The sequence below is a fragment of the Pinus tabuliformis genome, chromosome J, assembly GCF_031772625.1.
Source record: "Pinus tabuliformis cultivar Carrire ecotype Pingquan chromosome J, CPIR1, whole genome shotgun sequence".
Taxonomy (NCBI): Eukaryota; Viridiplantae; Streptophyta; class Pinopsida; order Pinales; family Pinaceae; genus Pinus; species Pinus tabuliformis.
The window spans coordinates 792,270,995-792,291,495 of NC_142295.1; positions in this window are offsets into that span (position 1 = coordinate 792,270,995).

A 20,501-nucleotide genomic window follows, 5' to 3' on the forward strand; every position below is an offset into this window, starting at 1 on the left:
CACCCGACGTAGATCCAACGGTCTTCGTAGATATCAGGTGGATAAATAGTGCGAGGAATAACCACCCGATGAGAGTGGTTTTCTCTCGCCTCCTCACTGCTACGTGTCGCACGAAGAGTGGAATCGGGGCCTTCCTCAAAAAACCAGATACCACTCGGATCCCATCCGATAAACCACAAGTGGTTTTAGAAACAACTGCCTCGCAGAATATCTTACTTGTTCTGTCGCCAAGTGATAGCCGATAATCAAGTCCATTGGATGATTCATGAGCCATCCTTCTAGATCCTCTGCCAAACCCCATCAAAGTGAAAAGAAAATTAATGACCAAACCTGTGGTGCTCCCCGAGTCGGTCCTTTCGCCACACCTCCGAAGGAATGCTAAGCTTTGGATTGTGGCCAGTGCCAAACTGGGCAGCTGATTTAGGGTTCCCTGTCCTCCCGCCTGTCTCCTGCATCATTTATGTCCATCCTATTAATCCATAGCTCCATATCTTTGTTCGCTAGACAGAGACAATCCTCCAGCAGTTTTCCTGGGGGTAACAAATCCCAGACATACCAAGAATCCCTATCCATATTGGTGACTCCTTCGTTCGCCAAACGATCTGCTAACATGTTAGCTTTCCTTTTCACATGGACAAATCTGACAGTTCTTAAATTTTGCAGATGGGAGTAAATGTGATGAAAAACCTGCAAAAGTTTCCAATGCTTTGACACTTTGTTAGGAGAAGTACCATTTCATATTTTCTTGGCCGCTCTAATGGTCAATTCTGAATCTGCTTCAATGATAACATTCTGTGAATTTGAATCCACCAAGATTTCCAAGCATTGCTCAAGTGCCATGAGCTCCGCCATGTTATTAGTGGCCTTCCCCAAGTGGCCATGGAATATCTTCTTTATCTGACCCTGATCATCTCTTATAGCACCCCCAAAGCCAGCTAACCCTGGGTTGCCCTTAGATGCTCCGTCTATATTAACCTTTAAGAAACCATAAGGAGGAGGCTTCCAAATGTTAATAGTTGTTTTTAATTGGCTCACTCCCTTAATTATGCCCTGTGGGCTTATGGACTGGAGACCCAAGTGAAGTAGAATACTCGCCTCTTGGGGCAGAGGAGGATCCTTGGGAAGTGTCCTCAACAAGCTTCTTAAAGTGTCTTTGAGCTGCCTTAGAATTTGGTCAATTAAGAGTTGGGGCTCGCTTGCTTTGTTTTTGAAGATCCGACTGTTGCGCTCTTTCCAAATATTCCAGATAACAAAGCCTGGAACTAGAAACCAGGCTTTATTAATGATTTCATTCCCTGAGAAGTTTGTCCTCCAGTTCTTCAAAGTGTTGGATATGCTAAGTTTATCCCTATCTGTTTGTCTGAAGATAGAGGCTACCTAGTCCCACATGTTGGAGGTGAAAGGACAGAGGTTGAGGTGTTCCATCGTCTCCTCATGTGAGCCACAAAGGTAACATTTGGAGGGACCAACGAAGCCTTTTCTTAAGAGATTCTCCCAAGTTAATATTTTCCTTTAATGCACCAGCCAGACGAATAACTTTATTTTCATCCAGTGGGGTTTTGCCATAGTTTCTTCCAGACTTGATCAGGATTCATATAGTTAAATCCTGTTATTTCCTGTTTAGCTTCTTTGAGATTAAAGTTACCTTCGGTATTTTTTCCCCATCTTAATTGGTCAGGAAAGGAGGAAACCAGAATCCTTCTGTGCTCTAGATCCTGGGTGAGAGCCTTTGCCTGGGCTTTCAGAGGACTCTCATCACTGTGGCCTAGATCCTTCCAATTCCTCCATTTCCCATTATTCCTTTCCTAGTCCCAGAAGTCTTTTACCATAAGTAGACCTTTGCTATCTGTGTCACTCTTGAGTGCTGCTAATTCATCCTTATATAGATTGGGTTCTTGTTGCCAGTTGTCCTCCCAAAATCGTGCTAGGTTCCCTGCTCGAATTTCCTAGAAACTATGTTGCTGAACAATACTTTTATTTTCCCAAGCAAGGTTCCAAATATGGGAGCCCCTGATTTGCCCTAACATTCTGATGTGATCCTTCTCCTACCAATACTTGGCATATTTTTGTTTCCAAAGCTTAGCCCAGGGAGTTGTCGACTCCTTGATCCACCTCCACCAAAGTTTTGCTCCCGAAACTCTACTGAGGGTTTCAGGGTCATGAAGCCCCAAGCCACCATGGCTTTTGGGCTTACATATCTTGTCCCAGGCTACTAATGCCCACTTCTTTTTCTCTTCTCCTCTACCCCACAGAAAATCCCTTTGTATGCTCCTGATTTGTTGCTTAATACCCTTAGGAGTAGGAAGAGCTGAGAACATGAAAATGGGAATTGCCTGCAGGACCGCCTGTGTGAGCACCAGGCGCCCTACCAAATTTAGTGACCTACATGTCCATTTTCTGACCTTGTCCTAAAGTTTAATTATTATTGGCTCCCACACTTTCTTGCTTAGAGGTTTATCAGTAAGAGGTATGCCTAAATACTTGAAAGGTAGCTATTCCCTTTGAAAACCTAGAATTCTGATGATCTTTCTCTAAATAGCAATGTTAGCGTTAAAGAAAACAACTTTGGATTTGTTGAGGCTTACCTCTATGCGTGCTGCCACAGCAAAGTCATTTAAGATGCTTTTGATTGCTTTGGCTTCCCTGACTATGGGTATGCCCTGTAGCATTGTGTCATCCACAAATTGTTGATGAGTATTTTCCACTCCATCCAAGGTCCTTGTATTCGTCCTTCAGCATTTGCCATTTTGATCGCTCTGCCTAGCCCTAAGAACGAAGAGGAAAGATGAGAGCGGATCTCCTTGTCTGAGACCTCTGGAGGGAGTGAAGGTTCTTGATGGAGCTCCATTAAGTAGTATGGAAAAACTAGTCGTGGTTACAAGTGTCGTAACCCATCTTATCCAATTTCGGTCGAATCCATAGGCTCTTAGTTGTCATAGGCTTTCGCTAGGTCCAACTGAATGATCATACCAGCTTGTTTGTTTGTTTTGAGATAATGTACCACCTCATGAGTTTGGATGATGTTGTTGAGGATTTGTCTTCCTTCCACATAGCCTGTTTACTCCTTCAAGATGAGAGATGGTAGAAGGGGCTTGATTCTATTGGCTATCACTTTAGAAATAATTTTATACACCATGTTACATAAGGCTATGGGTCTAAAACCATCCAAAGTTGTGGCATTTTCCTGTTTTGGAATCAAAGCTATGAAGGAAGCATTAAGAGCCTTCAAAACCTTCAAAACCTTTTTGGATTTTCTTGAATCTTCCACAACCTCAAGAATATCATGTTCGACTTTCTCCCAGCAAGCTTTGAAGAAATATAAATTGAACCCATACGAGCCTGGTGCTTTTCCATTTTGCATTTCATTAATCACTTCACTGACCTCCTCCTCTAATACTAGCCTGTTGAGATTGTGGTTGTCCTCTTTGGTAACCAGCTGAGGGATATACTGAGTGAATTGGTCGATGAACCTGGATCTATCCTCTAGTGGCTCCTTTGCTATGTTGAGGAAGTGTTGTACAAGGACCGATTCCATATCATTGTGAGAGACAAGCTCAATCCCTTGAGAATCTTTGATCTTTGTGATTATGTTGTGTACCCTGTGAGCCATATTGGATCTATGAAAGAATTTTGTGTTTCTTTCTCCCTCTCTAATCCATTGTATCCTTGATTTTTGTCTCTAGAATATTTCCTCTTACAAGCATTGATCTTCCCATTCTGCCTGCAAAGAGTCAGTTAGCTTTTGCCGCTCTTCGGTGAATCCATCTATGATGCTGACCTGATTGATTTCCTAGAGCTTCTACTCAGTTTCTCTTTTGGCTTTGAAGATATCCCCAAATTCCTTTTTGTTCCAATCTTTAAGTCTGGATTTGATGTGTTTAAGTTTCTGTTGGAGCATGAACATTCTAGTGCCCTGAATGTTCAAATCCTCTTGCCACCATTTATCAATGTTACTGGTGAATTTAGGGTGAGAGAGCCAGGCATTTTCAAACCTGAAAGGTCTGTTTCTTGGTGTGCCCATAAAGGTGGCTTCCAGCTGTACAGGCTAGTGGTCCAAACCTCCAAAGGGCAGAATAGAAGCTGTCATGGTAGGGCCCGTGAGAAGGAGGTCCTCTGAGATAATAAATCTATCAAGTTTGGAGGCAACTTGAGAAGCCCCTCCCCTCTTGTTGTTCCAGGTGAAGGTTCCATTTATTGTTTCAGTATCCACTAGCCCCATGTTCATAATGAAGTTCTAGAAGGCCATGGAGTCTCTTCCTAGTTGCCTAATACCGCCTTTTTCTCTAAAAGAGATCGTATCATATTGAAATCTCCTACAACGATCCAAGGCAAATCGGGTTGTCTTGCTCTTAGATCCTCAAGGGAGATTAAAAGTTAGAGTTTATCTGCTTGCTTTTGAGGTCCATAAACATTTGTGATCATGTATATCTCTTTATCACCTACAGGTTGACATATCATAGAAAGGTAGTTCCTGGATGCTTCAGCATCCAGGATTCCAAATTTCTGTGGATCCCACAGCGTGAGAATCCCCCCCGCTGAGTTGTTTTCTTTAACCTCTAGATACTCATACTTGATTAGCCACTTATTATGAATTTCTCTAATCTTATCCATCGAACATTTTGTCTCCTGAATAAAAACCATATCCGGTTTTTCCTCTTTAATTCTGTTACTAAGATTTCTTTGTTTCCTTCTATTTCCTATGCCTCTAATATTCCAAGTGGTGAGCTTCATTAAGAAAGGTTAGTAAAGGAATAGCTGGTGAGATCTTTCATCTTACCTGAGTTAATCAATAGTTTTCCACATTCGTTCAGCAGCTCATTCTGTCTTTTTCTTCCTCTTTTCCTTCCTGAGTTCTTTGGAGATTGTACCTGTATGTTCTCCATCATTTTGACCCCACTGTGCTCCTGGCTTTCATGGTTTCTTTTGACTCCAACTCCTTTCAATTGTGATCTCCATAGAAAGAGTTGTTGTACTCTGTCATAATCCTCTTTTGGCAGGGAGTCCACTCCTATGTTTGTCCCTTGTTCCAGAAATTTTTTTAGATCTAGATTTTCCCTATCTATAATTTCCTGTAGTTCATGGTCAGGCTTTGTTCCCGTTTCACTTGGAGTCATCTCATAGTCCCTACTTATTTCCATACAGCTTGGTATATCATCCTTTTTCTGGTTGTCTATGGTGATATCCTCCATGTCAGCTATCTTTTCCTGCTCCTTGATTATGTTCTCCATGTCCTGGACTGTTTCCTTGTTTCCCACTTCTTCCTCCAGGATCTTGAAATGATTATGTCTTGATTGTTTATCCTCATTTGGTTTCTTTTGTGGACGTTTACCACCTTTCCCTTTACCCCCAACCTTGGTGAAACCCTCGTGACTTTTATCCGCAGTGGTTTTCACATTACCTTCCATATTGATTGTTGGGCAGTCTCTGAATAAATGCCCATGTTCATGGCATTTGCGGCACCTAAATGGGATGTGCTCATAGTCCACAATCTACACCCATTCTTCATCATACACTTCTAAAATTATCGCTTCCGGAAGGGCTCTGGATAGGTCCATTTCCACACATATTCGGGTGAAGGAGGTATATTTTCCTTTTAGAGTCGCCTCTGAGATCTTTAGAAAATGCCCCAATTTATTGCCTATTGTTTTCAGAGATTCTAGTAGCCAATAATCCAGAGGAAGGGAGTATAGTCTGATCCATACCAGTATCGATGTGAATGTTTCACGTTCCGGGACAAAGTTCATCATCCATGGCCACATGTAGAGTCCTGCAACAACGTAGAAATAAGGCCCCCCTTCGAACACTCTATCTTTGTCCTCTAGGCTCGTGAACACCACTGTGAAGAATCCCTTAGAACCCAGATGGAGGTGTATTTCCCCCTTTGGCTTCTAGTGGCTCCTTATCCAGACGTGTAATGCCCTCTCCGTCGGCCATAACCCCATGAATTTGCATATGATCGCATGTTCCGTCATATGATCTCTGTGTGCTTGAAGCGCTGGATCGCTCAATATGACTTGGGGAATAGTGCTCGACTTGGGTTTGCAGACCCCATATGTCCTTATGGAAGCAGGTTTTTCACTGCTGCCCCCATTCTCCTTCTCCTTACCCATTTCTTGCTGATCCCCTTCTTGTTCCTGAAGTCTGTTTCTTCCCAATGTTCCCTTGCTTCTTGCCTCTGAAACCTTCTCCAAAGGTTTTTTGAAATGTTGCTTCCCCACTTCCTTACTTCTATTTGTAACTACCTGACTGTAGGAGGGAGCAGCACTCCCCCTTGCGCGTTCCACCATGGTACCCAAAATCAAAACCCTAGCATCAACTTCAACCCTAGCTCAGGCTCCTACTGGTTTTCCCAACTCTTTTCCTCCCAAGTATTTTATTCATTCTTAACTCCTTTTAGTATTTTTGTTATTTGTTTAATGGGCCTCAACCTTGTATTTTATTGTTGAATATATATATATATATATATATATATATATATATATATATATATATATATATATATATATATATATATATATATATTATTTTTTTTTTATTTATTTTCCATTAATTATTTTTATTTTATTTCATTTCCATTAATTATTTTTATTTGTTATATGATCTTGTCTCGATTATGGTCTTAACTCCTTTTTATCATTTTTGACTTCCCTCCTTGTTTGGAGTTTGACTTTGATTTTTTTTCCTGTTAGTTATTTTTCGATTATTTCCCATTGATAGAATTTTTTAATAGTATTTGATTTTAATAAATTAATTTTAAATATTATTTTTCAAAAAAACTAGTCGTTTAACATAGTCGTTACTTAATAATAATTGTTTTTAATAAATTAATATCATAATTTAAATATTATTGGGTTTGATTTTTTATTTATTTATTTATTCTTGTTATATTTTTCGATTATTTCCCATTAAAAACAAATTAATAATATTTGATTTTAATAAATTAATTTAAATATTATATTTCAAAATCTAGTCGTTTAATATAGTTGTTACTTAATAGTATTTGTTTTTAATAAATTAATATCATAATTCAAATATTATTGCCTTTGACTTTTTTATTCCTGTTAGTTACATTTTTCAATTATTTCTCATTAATAAAATTTTTAATAATATTTGATTTTAATAAATTAATTTAAATATTATTTTTCAAAAACTAGTTGTTTAATATAGCCATTACTTAATAATATTTGTTAATATCATAATTTAAATATTATTTTTCAAAAATAGTCGTTATTTGAAATTTTGGTCTCTACATTACTCTCCATTTAAACCGTTGCCATGGTTTGCCTCTTCATTGGTCCTAGTGATGAACCACACTAATTAGTTTGAAACGCGTCGGCCAAAAAATTATGTTATATGATTTCTCCCAAAAAAACTTTTCATAAATATATTTTTATTTTTTTAATTTAAAAAAATTATATTTTATCAAATATATTTTTATTTTATTAGTTTGAAAGATTTGTTTAATTTTTATATATTTTTTTGGAAAATGATACTTTGATGGAATTAAGATCTCTTATTGAAAGATCGTTGAAATGTTTTTATAAAACTTTTTATAAGTACAAATTTGCAAGGATCGTTAATAAGCATGATTCCATCCTGATTATTTAATATTCATGAACATATTCCTCATAATGGTGTATTGTTATTTTTATCTCTCTTTTCAAAGTGGTCTACTATCCCTCCAACTCTCACGTCTATTTTTTCAGAATTTAGAATTCATTTCCTTAACTGAAAATCATATCATTAACACAAATACACAATTCTAATCTTGGATGTGTATTTTCACTTTTAAAATTATATCTTGGATGTGTATTTTCACTTTTAAAATCATATCTTGGATGTGTATTTTCACTTTTAAAATTATACAAATAGTTGTCGTTTCTTGAAAGAGTTATCCTGTGATACCAGAGTCTAGTAAAGCATGACCTTAGGTGACCCATAACTTCTTAAGATTGGTTATAGCTTTAGACATTCTAGTTAGTTGGATACATACATCATATTGGCTTCTAAGAGTATTAGATGGTACTTATACACCTTGTTGAGTGTTGTAGATGGTACTTATATTGCACAAGATATCATATAATAAATAAAATGGGTCATCACTTGAGTTATGGGATATCATGTAGAATGCATTCAAACTTGATGAATATTTACAAAGATTCCCAAAATTCAATTAAAACATTGATGAGTTTGTTGATCCTTTAAAAAAAATACGTGTTGAGAAAAGAATATATGGTGATGTCAATATGGATATGGATATATGAGCAAAGGAGATTTTTAAGGCAATATATAAGCTATGTAGTGTCACTATGGAAATTGGCCACTAAAAGGGAGAGGTGCGTGAGGGAATCAAATGCATGACCAATTGGGATCACAAACATGTAAAGAATTGAAAACTATGAGATAAGGTATCACTTGTCTATTAAATGTCAGATGCCATTTGGGACAAATAAATACATTGGTTTCTCACTTCCTCATAAGTTGTTACTATGAACTAAGTACATTACTCATTGTGATATTATTCTTCATTAAAAAAATATTTTTAGGTTTCTCAGGATATGTGTTATCCCATAAAATCTCATTCTTTTCTTTGACAGCTAATTGTTAAAAAAAATTAACCCCCACTTTCTCCTTATTTTTCAAGTGTTTAATTGACATTATTGTTATCTCTTTTTCAAATACATTTTCCATCTTGGTGGTCAAGAAGATTTGTTTTGATTATTTATGTAACATTTTCTAGAAAGAGAACTACGCAAGATGAAATTATGATCCTCCTTTAAGATACCATTAAACCAACCTATTCATAGAGATTTCCTTTGCCTTAAAATTCTATTTATGAAGGTGAAATGACCCTTCATTTTTTGAACCACTTCCATAGACTTCTTAACATTATTTGCATTTGAAATATTTCCATGGAAATAACAACACATAATTTTACCTCTATCCTTGGTGGACGGAGTATAACTACTACCTAATGGGTATTTATCATATCTATCTTCATAAATTAATGGTAGCTCAACAGGAATATGGGAAGGGGAACATCAAATAATAAGGGGTGAGATCAAATAGAGGTTAACATTTCCTAGGAAAATTTCGAATATGAATGCGATTTTTCCATTCTAAAGGAAGGATGTATTCTTATGGAAATGAGACAAAGATCACCAAAAGGTGTCCTTGAGGTAAAGGTTTCTTTTGAAAAGGTAGGAATATAAACAACTTCTTGACTTGGAGACAAATTTGTGTGTTGTAAAGAAAAAGTATTGCATTGCTCCATCTTCTATACATCATTTGGGGCTCTTTTCTTTGGATAGAATAGAGGTTCCATACAACAATGTAGTTGAATTGATTAAATATGACCAAACATGTTATATTTATGGAGTTTGGAAATAGTTAGCCCAGTATATACCAAATATATAGATATGTGCAATTTCTATAAAATCTTATGAAAACGTTATGGGGTTTATAAATAGTACATGCCCATAGACAACAAAAATTCCACCCAATCGAATGTTTAAGAAGCATGATGAAGATTAAGTAGTGGTATTTGCAATAAAACTTATAGATACAAGGGGGATTATTGATTGATTATCGTTTAAATAAAACAATAACAAATGTTTTTGGAGGTATTTGTGTTTTACTATTTACAATCATTATTATTTGTTTTTACTTATTTATTTTGATTATTTTTATCTCATTAACATTTCATTGAATATGATTGTATGTTGATCATGAGAAGACAACCATCATTTGGTAATATCTTAGAGCTCCTTAAGTTTGTATAAAAATTATTTATTGCTCAAATCAACTTTAACTATTTCTTGTTTGTAGATTCCACCCCCTCGTCCCATGGATGATGATGGTGCGTTATTTCATTATGTTAACCTAATAGCATTAGTTAAAAAGGATTTGAAAGAGACAATAAATAATTGTTTTTTTTTATTCTAATTCAAACAAAGATGGATTTCGATACAAATTTTAATGCAAATAATCTAATGACATAGAGTACAAATTTTTTATTTCATGATATAAATTTATGGTCTTAATTTATTTATCATAAGGATTTTTTGCAATTAATGATTATATTGCAAGAATTTCTTGGTTTAAGGGCTCCTCAAGGTAGTGTTGAAAGTATCCACACACAACCATCATTGCATCCCCACACTAGTCATATTCCCAAATCTATCGCCCAGTATGTAGCAGATGTTCTCATGTAGCATTAGATCATATTATATTTAAAAACAATAAATAAATACTTACATTAAAAAAGAAAAATAAAACATGCCAACTTTACAATAAATGTATATTTATGATTTGGAGTTAAAACTAGAAATTAAAAAGATTGTTAATTTTATTACATGTCTATAATAAAAATAATAAAGATTTAGCTTTGATTAAAACAATAACATCACATTACAAAGGAAGCTACAACTTCCAACATCTTAAAATGTTGCTTTTGACATTAGACTAGCATCATGAACACCAAGTCAATGATTGAAATTTACACATAAATCCAATAGTGTGAGAATAGGAGGAATTATCCAATCAAGGATCGAGGATGGAAACCATTGTCTAATATGAGGTGACCCATTAATGAAGAGGATGGAACCAAGGTACCAATATTCCTCTAGATCATGCATTGCTAGCAAATGTTTCATAGTTAATATGGACAAACAAGCTAGAAACAGGGAAATGTTGGACTCCCCCAAACCAACTTGAGGTCATGAGAGTGCTAATGAGGTGTTTGTAATTGCACTTGATTTAAGAGTAGGATAAAATGGGGGTGACATAAGAATTTTAATTCATAGTGATGATAGGATTCCCATTTCCCATGACATGTCATTTGATTGAAAATCTAGTAACCTTCTCTCTAGTGGCACATTATTCCATTATTATTATTCTCCTAAAGAGTTTTTTCCTTGATGTTGTGTTCCCCATTTATTTTACCTATATTCATGTAAAAGGGATCATGGGATTATGTTATATATATCTTGGCATGTCAAAGCACAAGAAAAAGTTTCTCTATGTATCCATCATTGGGTGTGTGTTATACCATTACACGATAAACCATACATATGATTCATATGTGCCAATATCATAAGGGTGAGTCATATGGGGGATTACAAGGGAGGTGACAGCCCCCCTTGTTTGGGAGTTTGGGGGTAGATCCCCTGGGAAAGAAAGGTGGTTATTTGCGTCTATTTTTTTATGGTTTTTAGCACATGGTTTTCATTTTTAGTGATTTTATGGCACATGGTGGTTAATCTCATGGTTTTGTAATTAAAATTAGGGAATCATGGTTGTATTATAATCTAGGGTAAATGGATTTATGGTTTACAAATGCAACAGGATATATGTATTTTATTGTAACATCTTAAAGATATAAAATATTGAACTTTCTAGTTTTCCTAGTTTGGGTTTCTAAAGTAAAATCTCTATGTTAAATGTGTGTGTGACATTGCATATATTTCATTTTTTTAAGAATATTTTTTTAGAAATATGTTGGCAATGATGTCAAAGTAAGTTCCATGAAGTGTCAATGATTAGATGATTGCAAGCAAGTCAGTGAACAAGTGAAATTGTTGTGTAAAGAGGAATTATCTTCAAATCAATTTTTTCCTTATTATTCAGATCAAATGCTCTTAGAACTTACTTAAATGGATCAAGCTCAAAAAATATTTTCCAATGGTATATGGAATTCTAAAAAATACCTTTGGGATCAAAAGTTATAAGCAAAACAAGTTCATGGGCAAAGGGTAAAAAAGCCAGTCTATTCGACTAGAAGTTTGTTCAACTGGAAATTTGGTTGACTAGATGTCTATTCAACAAGAAGTCTATTCGACTAGAATTATGGTTGAATGGAGGTCTATTTGACTAGAAGTTTGGTCGACTGGTTGTCAGTTAAACAGGAAGTCGGTTAGACAAGAAGTTTGATTCGCCAATCTAGACCTGAAGTCTAATACACCAGTTTAGACATAAGTCTAATTTACTAATCTAGACCAGAATTCTAATGCACTTGTTTAGACAGAAGTCTAATTTTCCAATCTAAACCAGAAGTATAATTCGCTAGTTTAGGCCAGAAGTATAATACACAGACAGAAGTTTAATTCACCAGTCTATACCAGAATTCTAATTCATTTGTCTAGACCAGAAGTCCAATTTTCCAGTCTATATCAGAAGTATAAAATTTATCAAAAGTCTAATCAAGCATTCTAGACTAGTTTGGTGGTATATTTTGTATTTTTTTCTAAATTTGGGAGTTTGTTAAATTTACAAATGTAGTTAAATTCATTGCTAAAACCTGTAACTTTCCATAATGGTGAAACTTGGTACTTTAACTCAGAATTTCTTCTCAGCATAGCAAAAAAGTGATTGAAGACTATATGAACACAACAGTATTACTTGAAAGAAGTGGAATTTAATTGAAAAATATGAATTCATGCAAGTTAAAGAGTTGAACTTAACTAAAATTTCTAAATCTAAAATTATCAGCCCAATTTTTATATAAGAAGAAGTGAATTTGCAAGAAGGGTGTGAAGGCATTTGAGATGTTATGTGTTCAGAGGTGTGTATGATGTTTTTTTAGTGATCAGAGATTGTTGAAGGGGGTTTTTATGGCGTCTGGGGTGAGTAATTGAGGTCTCTAATTATTTTTTATATGAAGCAAAGTGTCCTTCATGATTTGAGTTTGAAAATTGTATGGAAGATTATACAAGGAGGTCAAGAAAGTGGGAGCTTGCAAATCAGGGGTTGTAGCTCCTTCCAGTAGTGGTTGATAAGCAATCATAGGTTAAATCTGATTTCAATGGAAGCTGATAAATCAAGGGTAGTAGCTCTTTTTAGTGGTAGTTGAAAAATTGGGGAGTAATATCTTCCTTCTAGTTGGAGCCAGAGAACTTTGTAAAAGCAAGTTGAAGCTTGCCTTTGTGAAAGTAATTAAAGAAAATGTTGAAGAATCTGTGTTTAATATGTGCTTCTTGTGTTGATTCTTGTGATGCTTATATGAAGTGTTGCTAAAGTGTTTATTGGTGTTTTGTTATTCTTTCCTTGTGGAATAAATTTTAAAATTCTCACAATATTGATTCATCTCCCCTCTCAGTATTGTCTCGGTTTCTAACAATTGGTATCAGAGCAACCGGGTTGCTTCAGTACCAGTTTAACAACTGGAAGAAAGATCAGGGACCATGGAAAACTAGGAAGGAGGATACACCAATAGGGTGTCAATGTTCAATGGAACAAACTATTTGTTTTGGAAAGTAACAATGAAGACCTATATTCAATAACTTGGGGCTGATGTATGGGATGTTGTGGAAAAAGAATATCAAAAGCCTCTAGCAGCAATTAATAAATAACAAAAGATGGAGTTCACATGCAATTCTAAATATATGAATGACCTGTTTGATGGCCGACCTATATCAAAACTAGTCAAGGTTATAGATTTCTCAATAGAAAAATTTATTCGGGACAAGATGAGTAGTTGCTACGAAGGTGAGAGCAAGGTAAAGTACGCCAAATGTAAAGGTTTTAGAATGCAATTTGAGTCTTTGAAGATGCATGATGATGAAGATATTGTGAAATACTTTATTTGGGTTGAAGAGGTTGTGAACACTAGAAGAGGTATTGATGAAAAGTTAGAAGAGTTAGTAGTAGTTAAAAAGGTGTTAAGATCTCTCCCTGAGAGATTTAATCCTAAAGTTTCAGTCATTGAGGAGATGACAGAGCTAGAGAATACTATTTTGGACTGACTACTTGGCACTCTTACTACCTATGAGATGAGGATTTCTAATGGAAAGTCTATATCAAAGGATTCAACATTCAAAACAGACAAGAATCCCAAGGAAAAACATAATGACTCATATTGTGAATTAGACGAAGAGGAAGCTAAGTTCATGAGAAAGCTCAAGAGAGGATAAGGCAAGTACAAAGGTAAGTTACCTTTCAAGTTCTTTAATTGTGGTAAAGTAGGTCACTATGCCTCCAAGTGTCCATAAAATAAGAAAAAGGAATATGACCCTAGAGAGAAGTTTAGAAGAATGAAAAAGGATATAAATAAGGCTAAGAAGAAGAGTCTCTACACCCAAGAAGCTAGCTCTTTTGAAAGTGAAGGCAGTATGTTAGGGTCCCACCCTAACCCCCTTATTTATGTCATGGGATCACGTCATTGTCAGGAGTCAATAAAGCCCATATTAATATTTGTAAGTGGTTAACCCGCAATTAATGACGGGACCACAGTTAGTTGAAATGGGTCGTAGTATTAGATAGATGGTATTAATAAAACCCACGGTATTGGCCCGTGGTATTGCATGTATGAGTCATATATAAAGGATAGAGACTCCCTGCGAGGAGCATCGTGTCTTATTTTGTAGTCGAGCTCTGCTCTATTGGAGGTTGCCCCCTCGAAGAGGCAAGTGAACATTACTCTCTGAATAATAAAATCATTGCTATTCTGTGTTCTGGGTATCTTTTCTTCGCATATTATGTATTTGGGTATCATTTTGCAGGTTAAGAGCATAACAAGTGGTATCAGAGCACTTTCCAGGGCCAGTGGGATCTCCAATTCTTAGCAAAAAAAAAATATTCGGCTAGAGACGTGTTCCGGCGTCTTTAAACCACGGGATCTGTCGTTGAGCGCATAAACCTGCGGATTTGGGGAGGCATGCACGCAGGAAATACAAGAGGTGGTCACGTCTGTTGGACTCCCTTATAACCCCTGTGGGTACCCCTTCGAGTAGTAGCGCATTAGACAGAACCGCGCACGGACTGTCTTCCACGTACCCTCTGGGTATATCGGAAGCCCCCTAGACTCCCTTGAAACCTCGCCATAGATAAACCGTCGGCCGTCTTATGGCTACAGTACACCGAGAACAGCACTCGAAGAGATTACTCGCCCGTACGATAGGGTAGTCGGGTTGTACGGCTAAGGGTACGGTAGATCCTCCTTAGTTAGAGCCCTGAAACATTGGGCCGAGTACTACTGCCAGACCCTTATGTATATTGCGATCTGTAGCACCTGACACTCCTCAAGACCATAGTTCCCTTTTCTATCGGGGGATCACACATCATCTATATCAGATCCGCTTGTGCAAAGGAGTGCAGTAGCAGCAGCAAACATCAGTCCCGCAGTCTCGAGTTAGCAGATCAGTCATTCCGATCTATTAGATCCAGCCGATCCGTAGCAGCAGTCTGTTCTGCCGCCCAGAGCTATCCGATCCGCCATTCAGATCTCTCAGATCCACCAGATCGAAGTTGTTGTGAAGGGTTCCTATACCAGGGTATAATTTTCGCAGGACTTTTGGCCGCATTGACATTTTGAGGATTTGGCGACTGCAGTATTGATCAGGAAGGAGTAAAACTAGCCCATCAGAATCAGGACGACGAGCTGAGCACGATGGTACCATTCAATTATTGGTGAAAATTTTTAGGCGGTCCCGATTTTTCATCAGGTTGGTGTATGGTAGAAACTAGAGCCCAAGCGATGGCCAATGAAAGGATGGACAAACTTGAAGAATCCATGCAATCCCTCACCAATCAGCTTAACGGACTATGTCTCCAGGTCCAGCAATTAATCCCGAAGGGCAAGGAGCAAGCCCACGAGGAGGCATATAATGGCAATGAATACAATGAGGGTGAGTCTAGCCACTCTCCTCACGTCTGGCACACCCACCAACAACCCAGTCAGCGACCTCCCAAGTTGGATATGCATAAATTTGATGGTTCTCACCCGTCGGCATGGATAGCACAAATGGAGCAGTATTTCAAACTGAATCGCATCTTAGATAATGCGACTCAGCTTATGTTGGGGAGCATGTACTTGGACAATGAAAGGTGGCAATGGTGGGAATGGCATCAATGTTGCAATGGACCTTTTAGGACTTGGACCCAATTTACAAAAGCTCTTCAAGACCGCTTTGAACAGGAAACCTCTTTTTTGGGTCGTCTTACTAAGCTCCGACAGACGGGTACAGTGGATGAATATATTACAGCTTTTGAAGCCTTAGCCTTCCGCACTTGGGGTCTCTCAGATGTGTTCTACATGGAATGTTTTATCAGCGGTCTTAAAGAAGCCATCAAACCTCAAGTCTTACTGCACCACCCTCCCACATGGACAGAGGCTTGCAAGGTAGCCCGTAACGTGGAACGTGCATTAGCAGCCCAATACATTCGCCCAAATTTCTCCACTAAAGGTCGCCCCCAACAAGCTCACAACACGACTCAAACACTTAAGGTCCAAAAGGTGTCACCTGTGGAAATGGCCGAAAGAAGAAAGCAAGGACTATGTTACTACTGTGATGAAAAATACTCCCCAGGTCATAAATGCAAGGAGCCCAAATTTTTTCAAATAGATGCCACTGACTACAGCTCAACAGAGGAAGATCCACCACTTGAGGAACATGAGGCGCTAGAAGAAGACAACCAACAGGACAATGTCTCTGACGAACCAGTTATTTCGTTGCATGCATTGGCAGGGATTTCTTCCCCTCAAACTCTCAAAATCAGAGGTTTTCTTAAACATCGCCCAGTAGTAGTCTTGATTGATAGTGGAAGTACACATAATTTCATCCATCAAAAAGTCGCAGAAGCAGTGCATTGTTTTGTACGAGCAGTTTCTAACTTCCAAGTCCAAATTGCGGATGGGGGCACAATGAAATGTGAAGGCCGTTGTGAAAATGTCAAACTTCAAATGGGGGATTATCAGTTGAAAACCCACATGTTTGCCATACACATGGGGGGTTGCGACATTGTCCTCGGTGCTGAATGGCTCCGCACTCTTGGGCCAATCACAATGGATTTCCAGGAGTTATATATGATTTTTAAGCAGAACAACTCCACACATACCCTCCGTGGACTCCAGGCGGGAGCCCCCTCTATCATCAGCTCGCATAGGATGGAAAAATTGTTAAAAAAGGGCCATCACGGAGTGGTAGCTCAATTTAATGCCATCCAGGTAGTCGAAACCAAGTCTCTGCCAATTCATCCTGAGATGCAGCAGATTTTAAATAACCATCTGCCGGTCTTTGACAAGCCTCATGAGCTTCCACCCTCGCGAGGGGAACATGATCATAGCATCACCTTGGTTCCAGGGGCCCAACCCCCAAATGTGCGGCCATACAGATATCCGTTCACCCAAAAGAATGAAATAGAAAAAATAATCAAGGAACTTTTGGAAGCAGGTGTCATTCGTCCCAGCATTAGTCCTTATTCATCCCCAGTGGTCATGGTGCTCAAGAAAGATGGGGAGTGGCGGATGTGTCCCGACTTCAGGGCCCTCAATAAGTTGACAGTCAAAGATAAATTTCCCATCCCGGTGGTTGACGATTTGCTGGACGAACTCAATGGGCTCAATTCTTCACTAAGTTGGATCTTCGCTCAGGCTACCACCAAATTCGCATGAAGGAAGTCGACATTCCCAAGACTGCTTTCAGAACTCATGAAGGCCATTATGAGTTCCTGGTCATGCCATTTGGTCTTTGTAATGCCCCCTCTACTTTTCAGAGCCTTATGAATCACATTCTCAAACCATATCTTAGGAAATTTGTCCTTGTCTTCTTTGATGACATCCTCATCTATAGTGGAACTTGGGATGCACATCTTCAGCATGTAGATCTACTCTTGCAACTGCTCCGCAAGCATAAATTATTTGTCAAGATGTCCAAGTGTTCGTTTGGCATGGAAGAAGTTGAGTATTTGGGCCACATTGTGGGGCGTGAAGGTGTCAAGGTGGACCCCAAAAAGATCCAGGCAATGCAAGAATGGCCTCAACCTAAGACCTTGAAGAGATTGAGAGGATTTTTGGGTCTCACAGGCTATTATCGTAAATTTGTCCGCAACTATGGCCGCATTGCGAAGCCCCTCACTCAACTCCTAAAGAAAAATTCCTTCTTCTGGAACGAAGAAGCACAACAGGCATTTACCGCTCTCAAAAACGCCATGTGTTCCACTCCAGTCTTAGCACTACCTGACTTCACCAAATCCTTTGTCATTGAATGTGATGCTTCGGGGACAGGCATTGGGGCGGTCTTAATGCAGGAAGGGCGACCTTTGGCCTTCACAAGCCAACAACTAAGTGGGAGGAATCTGGGCCAATCTACCTACGAAAAAGAAATGATGGCCATCTTACATGCAGTTGAGACCTGGTGACCTTACTTATTGGGGCGACGTTTTCAAATCCGCATAGATCATCAGAGTCTTAAATATTTTTTGGAGCAACGCCTATCCTCCCCACAACAAAATAAATGGCTCGCCAAAATGCTGGGATATGATTATGAGATCATTTACAAGAAAGGGAAAGACAATAGTGTATCAGATGCATTATCTCGCCAATTTGAGGAAGAAAGTACTCTCCTAGCAATTTCCCTCCCCATTCCAAAGTGGATTGAAGAGGCTCGCAAGGAATGGTTTTCACACCCCGGGCTATCCCAACTCATTTCTCAATTGTAGGTAGATCCAAATTCCACCAAGGGCTACTCGTGGCAGGATGATATTCTTCGCTACAGGGACAGAGTTGTAATAGCACCAACATCCACCCTCAAAAGTCGCATTTTGGCAGAATTGCACTCATCTCCCATTGCAGGACATTCGGGCTTTCAGAAGACGTATGCTCGCACCAGAAGATCATTTTTTTGGACAGGCATGAAAAAGGACATCCTTACTTTCGTAGCAGAATGCGATGTCTGTCAACGCCACAAAGGGGAAACCGTCAACACACCAGGCACATTACAAGCATTGCCCATTCCGACATCAATTTGGACGGAGGTTTCTATGGATTTCATTACAGGTCTTCCAAAGTCCGGGAACAAGTCAGTCATCATGGTGGTTGTGGACCGACTATCGAAGTATGCTCATTTCTGTTCCCTACCCCATCCGTTTACACCAACTTTGGTCGCTCAATCTTTCATGGATCAGATTTTCAAATTGCAGGGCATGCCCACTTTTATTGTGTCCGATCGCGACCCGATCTTCACCAGTAATTTTTGGCAGGAACTTTTTAGGATACAAGGCACTCAACTAAAACTCAGTACTTCCTATCATCCGCAAACGGATGGTCAAACTGAAGCCGTCAACAAATGTCTAGAAACCTACCGTAGGTGTTTCACTTCAGAAAATCAACACCTTTGGGTACAGTGGTTACCTCTGGCTGAATGGTGGTATAACACCAACTATCATGCCACCACCAAAATGACTCCCTATGAAGCAGTATATGGTCAACTTTCGCCTTCCCCTACTTCTTATCTCAAGGGGTGCTCCAAAGTACAAGCAGTGGATCAACTCCTACAACACCGCGCACCCATGCTCGTCCATCTTAGAGAGAATCTTCATCAAGCTCAGAACCGCATGAAGCAACAGGTCGACCAGCATCGCTCAGAGCGCCAATTTCAAGAAGGGGATCAGGTCTTTTTGAGGCTGCAACCATATAAGCAAACATCACTCAAAGACAAGGGTTGTCAAAAGCTCTCTCCAAAATTCTACGGACCATACCAAGTACTTCAGTGCATTGGAAAAGTGGCTTACAAGTTGGCTTTGCCACCTACTGCAAAAATCCATCCAGTTTTCCATGTATCGTGCCTCAAGAAAGTGATTGGGAACAATTGCCGAGTTCAAACCAGTCTACCTGAATTGGACGAAGAAGGGTCAATCTAGCTTCAACTCGAACAGGTCCTAGACACACGAGACAAGCACCTGCGCGGCCGTATGATTAAGGAAGTCCTCGTCAAATGGAAAGACACCCTCCGGAAGATGCAACTTGGGAACCAGCCACTATTCTTCAGCAGTTTCCGTAGCTTCAGCCTTGAGGACAAGGCTAGTCTTAAGGGGGAGGGCATGTTAGGGTCCCACCCTAACCCCCTTATTTATGTCATGGGATCACGTCATAGTCAAGAGTCAATAAAGCCCATATTAATATTTGTAAGTGGTTAACCCGCAATTAATGACAGGACCACAATTAGTTGCAAATGGGTCGTAGTATTAGATAGATGGTATTAATAAAACCCACGGTATTGGCCCATGGTATTGCATGTATGAGTCATATATAAAGGATAGAGACTCCCTGCGAGGAGCATTGTGTCTTATTTTGTAGTCGAGCTCTGCTCTATTGGAGGTTGCCCCCTCGAAGAGGCAAGTGAACATTACTCTCTGAATAATAAAATCATTGCTATTCTGTGTTCTAGGTATCTTTTCTTCACATATTCTGTATTTGGGTATCATTTTGCAGGTTAAGAGCATAACACAGTCAATCCTCTAATGAGGAAAGAGATGATGAAGATCCTAAATAATTCATGCTCATGGCTATAGACAATCTAGAAATAGAATTTATTAATTATGATGGTGAAGAGGTCAAAGTAGATTTAGAAGGAGAGTTGGTTAGTGCACTTGAAGAGATTGAAAGGTTGAGAAAGAAAAATAAAACCCAGAAGAATCTATGACCAAGGACAAAGCTGAAACTATTGAACCTATGCTCCTGTAAATTAAAGAAGGTAAGAAAATCCAAGGAACCTTGAATGAGTAGC